The sequence below is a fragment of the Triticum urartu genome, chromosome 7A (genome assembly GCF_056163025.1).
Source record: "Triticum urartu cultivar PI428250 chromosome 7A, HENAU_Tu73, whole genome shotgun sequence".
Lineage (NCBI taxonomy): Eukaryota > Viridiplantae > Streptophyta > Magnoliopsida > Poales > Poaceae > Triticum > Triticum urartu.
Genome location: NC_141879.1, coordinates 663,064,641 through 663,070,347, shown reverse-complemented (window position 1 = coordinate 663,070,347; position 5,707 = coordinate 663,064,641). Strand labels below are relative to the sequence as shown.

Sequence of the window (5,707 nt, the reverse complement as noted above, 5' to 3'; positions counted from 1 at the left end):
GTCTGTGGAGGGGGGCACCGCACATGGCTAAACAATCCAACTTGTGTGTCTATGGCGCGCCCAAAGGGAGGAGTCCTACTCCCGGTGGGAGTAGGATTCCCCCTTTCCCTTGTTGGAGTAGGAGAGAAGGAAGGGAGAGAGAGGGAGAAGGAAAGGGGGGACGGCCTCCCACCCCAATTTGGATTGGGCTTGGGGGGCACCTAGGCCGCCTCCTCCTCTCTCCCACTAAGGCCCATTAAGGCCCATACACTCCCTAGGGGGTTCCGGTAACCCCCCTGTACTCCGGTAAATGCCCGAACTCACCCGGAACCATTACGATGTCCAAACATAGCCTTCCAATATATCGATCTTTATGTCTCGACCATTTTGAGACTCCTCGTCATGTCCGTGATCATATCCGAGACTCGAACTACCTTCAGTACATCAAAACGCATAAACTCATAATACCGATCATCATCGAACGTTAAGCGTGCGGACCCTACGGGTTCAAGAACTATGTAGACATGACCGAGACTCATCTCTGGTCAATAACCAATAGTGGAACCTGGATGCTCATATTGGTTCCTACATATTCTACGAAGATCTTTATCGGTCAAACCACATAACAAAATACGTTGTTCCCTTTGTCATCGTTATGTTCCATGCCGGAGATTCGATCGTCGATATCTCAATACCTAGTTCAATCTCGTCACCTGCAAGTCTCTTTACTCGTTCCGTAATGCAACATCCCGCAACTAAATCATTTGTCACATTGCTTGCAAGGCTTATAGTGATGTGCATTACCGAGAGGGCCTAGAGATACCTCTCCGATACACGGAGTGACAAATCCTAATCTTGATCTATGCCAACTCAACAAACACTACTGGAGACACCTATAGAGCATCTTTATAGTCATCTTGTTACATTGTGACATTTGATAGCACACTAAGTGTTCCTCCGGTATTCGGGAGTTGCATAATCTCATAGTCATACGAACATGTATAAGTTGTGGAGAAAGCAATAGCAGTAAACTAAACAATCAAAGTGCTACGCTAACGGATGGGTCAAGTCAATCACATCATTCTCTAATGATGTGATCCCGTTTATCAAATGAAAACTCTTTGTCCATGGCTAGGAAACTTAACCATCTTTGATTAATGAGCTAGTCAAGTAGAGGCATACTAGTGACACTCAGTTTATCTATGTACTCACACATGTACTAAGTTTCTGGTTAAGACAATTCTAGCATGAATAATAAACATTTATTATGATATAAGGAAATATAAATAACAACTTTATTATTGCCTCTAGGGAATACTTCCTTCATTTTTTACTTTCCGTTCCATAAACCAAAAATACCAAAAAATATTAATTTATCGTTTATCCATCTCTACCAGATCTCACTTTGCAAATAACCGTGAAGGGATTGACAACCCCTTTGTCGCGTTGGTCGCAAGTTGGTGTTTGTTTGTGCAGGTATTCAGTGGCTTGTCGCGTTATCTCCTACTGGATTGATACCTTGGTTCTCAAAACTGAGGGAAATACTTATGCTACTTTGCTGCATCACCCTTTCCTCTTCAAGGGTAAAACCAACGCAAGCTCAAGAGGTAGCACAACAGTGTTAAATTCACGCCTCACTTTGCTAGCAACTATGCCCCAATACAGCTTGTTGATGACTTTTTTGTTGAAACAAAATGCAGGTTGGAGCAGCTTTCAAGGATGATAGACCTCAGTGCGTTGCCTCCTTATCTCAATGTGTTGCCTAATGATGATGTTGAGTTTGTACAACCAGGGATTTTCACATAGCCAAATCAAGATCATGTTTGATGGATGATGTTGATGTCAACATGCAACCAGAAAGCCATACACTTGACGAAACAAAGACCACAGTGGCAGGACCTACTAAAATAGAACAAAGGGCAGAGGCAGTTGGTGGTGATCGAAATGCTGTGGAGGAAGATGAGGTTGGTTCTCAGCCATTGGAGCCGTTTGTTGGGATGAGATTTGATACTCTGCAGGGTGCTAAGGATTATTACAATGATTATGCCCTAAAGATAGGTTTCTTTATTAAGATGAACTCTTCAAGGAGGAATGCTTATACCAATATATTGGAGAAACAACAATTTGCATGTAACAAGTTTAGGAAGCCAAAATAGGATGATGTCGGAGCTGAGTTGCCACCTGTGCTAGATCCTATACCAGACCCCAAACCTTTGGGTGAAGAAGATGAAATGGAAGAAGTGCCAATATTCGATGGAGAGGAGAGTGGACAAAAGAAGAATAAGAAGAAGAGCAAGAGAGAAAGGATAAAGCGAGCACAATGTAAGGCAAAAAATGTTGGTTAAATTGAAGGATGGGCGGTGGGAAGTAACCCACTTTGTGCATGATCATAATCATCCTTTGGTCACCAAGCCTTCGCTGTCCAAATACTTGCGATCTCACATGGGTATACCACTGGAGGAAAAGAGGTTCCTAGAGATACTCTACAACTGCAACCTGACTTCAGGTGTGTTCTCATTGACCTCCCAAAAACTTCAATCTTCAAACTAAATTGTTTAATTCTGCTCTGTCAAGTGTGCATCTAGTAGTAGGGGGTTGTGCAAGTACATACACTGTGTTGTGCAACCAGGCCTGAGTACTTGTGAAAAATTAGTCCCATAAAGAAAACACAAAGTTGGAACTATTTTTTGATTGAATAAAATGTAGATTTACAAAATGGTCATAGTTTTGATGGAAACTCCATAATATTCGTTCTGCAAACTAGTGTTCCTTATCGATGCAAGTAAACCTTCTTTTCTACAATGAGTGTTCATATCTCTGCAACTGATGATAGACAATAATAACTAAATTGTTTTGCACTGTGGAATAAAAAGGGGGTAAACAATGAAAAATAAGATCTATGGCAACCACATGTCAATAGTTGTGCAACAATTGTTCTTTAGTCTGCAACTATTATTTGCGAAGTGTGCAACTATCTAACTAAACTTTGTTTCCTGCAGGCCGTATGATGCATACCATGTTAGAATTTTATGGCTTGGAGCTAAATGTACCGTATGGACCTAAAGCAATAACAAACCTATGTGCTGGCTTCTCCAAGGACTCAACGAAAGAGGGGGACATTATTGAGACAATTGAACATTTTAAAGACTTGCAAAAAGATGATCATGATTTTTTCTATAAGATAAAATATGATCTCGAAGGGAGGGCAGAAAACATTTTTTGGGTGGATGGCTTGGCACGGAAAGCTTATACAGAGGCATATCATGATTGTGTCTCCTTTGACACAACACATGACTAATATGTACAACATGCCTTTTGCTCCATTCATTGGGATCAACCGTAATGGGAAATCTTTCATGTTGGGTTGCGGGTTTGTGAGGCAAGAAATGAAGACCAGCTTTGATTGGGTTTTTGGAGCTTTCCTAGAGGCTATGAATGGAAGGGCACCGGATAACATCATTACTGATCAGGATGTGGCAATGACAGAGTCCATAAAGAACATATTTCCCACAAGTGTGCACCGATGTTGTCGGTGGCACGTAATGAAAAAATCTCAAGAGAAAGTTGGATGGTTGCTAGGCCAGAACTCGGGATTGTCTGGAGATTTCAACCTTTGCGTTGATTTCAGTTTCACACTAGATGAGTTTGAACAGAATTGGGCTACGTTGATGATGAAATATGAGGCAATTACACACACCCATTTTGAGAATTTGTACAAATATAGGAACACTTGGGTGCCATGTTACTTCAAGCTTAGATTTTTCCTCTTCTTGCAGTCTACACAATGAAGTGAGTGGTTCAATGTAGTATTGAAGCGGTATGTCAACCCTCACAAGTCAATTCTGAACTTTGTGAAGTAGCTAGTACGAGAAAATACAGACACACATCCTCGTCAAGGAAGGGTGCAATGACTATAGGACAAAACATCTGGATGTTGACATGTGGTCACCGTTACCAATAGAAAAGCAGGCATACAAGACATACACTAGAGATCTTTACTAAAAGTTCCATGATGAGTTTTCGATGATTGGACGCTACAATGCATTCCAAATTGGTGTGGAAACGTCTGAGCTGAGACCAAATACAGATTGGGTTGTGAAGTATGGTTCCAGGAACTACTTGGTGGTGGCAAAAATACCCAAAGGACACTATTCGTGTGAATGTTGCAAAATGGAGAGGGATGGCATCCTTTGTTGCCACATACTAAAAGTGTTCACGCATATTGGGCTTGATGTCATCCCGGAGCAGTACATGTTGCAGCGTTGGACGCCAATTGCTGTCCCAAGTGTGCCAAGTGCCACTAGCCAGCAGCCTGATGTAATGCCCCCTGAATCTCTAAAGGAAATTAGGCATGCGAACATGACTGCAGATTTCCAAAAACTAGCAAAGTTTGCTTGTGATTCTGATGTAGCAAAAGGATTGTTGATAAGCACATGTGTGCGGCGCGGACAGAGATTGTGCAGCTAAACAAGTCTAGAAGGAAAAAGGGCTGCAAGAGAGACAAGTCCGTCCGCTAGTGATAACAACCAGGATCCTCCCGTGCCGCCTACATCTACAGGGCCTACTGCAGCACCTGCCCCTACTGGTTGTGCTCCACCGCCTACTCCCATGGGTCATGGTGGACCACCTCCTCCCATGGGCAGTGGTGGTTTTGGTGGAGCACCTCCTCCGATGGGCCATGGTGGTTGTGGTCCATCACCTGTTCCCACGGGCCATGGTAGTCGTGGTCCACCATGTCCTCCCATGGGTCGTGTTGCTCATGGTCCTGCGCCTCCTCCCATGGGTGGTGCTGAACCACCTCCTATGATGGGTTATGTTGTGCCACGTGTCAGTAATGCTTCAACACCTCTTCCTATGGGGAACACAACACAAGGCCATCCTAACTACACTGAGCAGATGTCGCCTACGAGCAACGACAATGACGATGCCACTCCCGGGGATCCGCCAAAGTCAACTACAAAAGGGAGGGCAAGGAGTAGACACTATCATTCAGCTCTTGACCATATCACATCACAACATGCCCTGCGAAAACAAGTTAGACGTCCTTTACTTTGTTGTTGCAAGTTTTATGTGGCTGCTATGGGCTTCTAGCAAGAACCGATCTTACCTACGCATCAAAACCACAACGATTTTTTGTCAAGTGTGTTGTTTTAACCTTCAACAAGGACCGGCCATAGTCAAAGTTGATTCAACTAAAGTTGGAGAAACAAACACCCGCCAGCCACCTGTGTGCGAACCATGTCGGTAGAACCAGTCTCATGAACGCGGTCATGTAATGTCGGTCTAGGCTGCTTCATCCAACAATACCGCCGAATCAAAGTAAGACGTTGGTGGTAAGCAGTATGACTATTATCGCCCACAACTCATTGTGTTCTACTCATGCATATAACATCTACGCCTAGACCTGGCTCGGATGCCACTGTTGGGGAACGTAGTAATTCAAAAAAATTCCTACGATCACGCAAGATCTATCTAGGAGATGCATAGCAACAAGACGGGAGAGTGTGTCTACATACCCTCGTAGACCGAAAGCGGAAGCGTTTAGTAACGCAGTTGATGTAGTCGAACGTCTTCACGATCCAACCGATCCAAGTACCGAACGTATGGCACCTCCATGTTCAGCAATGTTCAGCACGATGAAGTCCCTCGAGCTCTTGATCCAGTTGAGGACAAGGGAGAGTTCCGTCAGCACGACGGTGTGGCGATGGTGATGATGAAGTTATTGGCG

At 43.8% G+C, this 5,707-nt stretch overlaps 1 pseudogene; it reads left to right on the top strand.

Moving 5' to 3' along the window:
• The first annotated feature begins 3,269 nt into the window (after positions 1–3,269).
• On the top strand, positions 3,270–4,786 carry LOC147961184 (protein FAR1-RELATED SEQUENCE 5-like; annotated as a pseudogene).
• Positions 4,787–5,707: the final 921 nt, after the last annotated feature.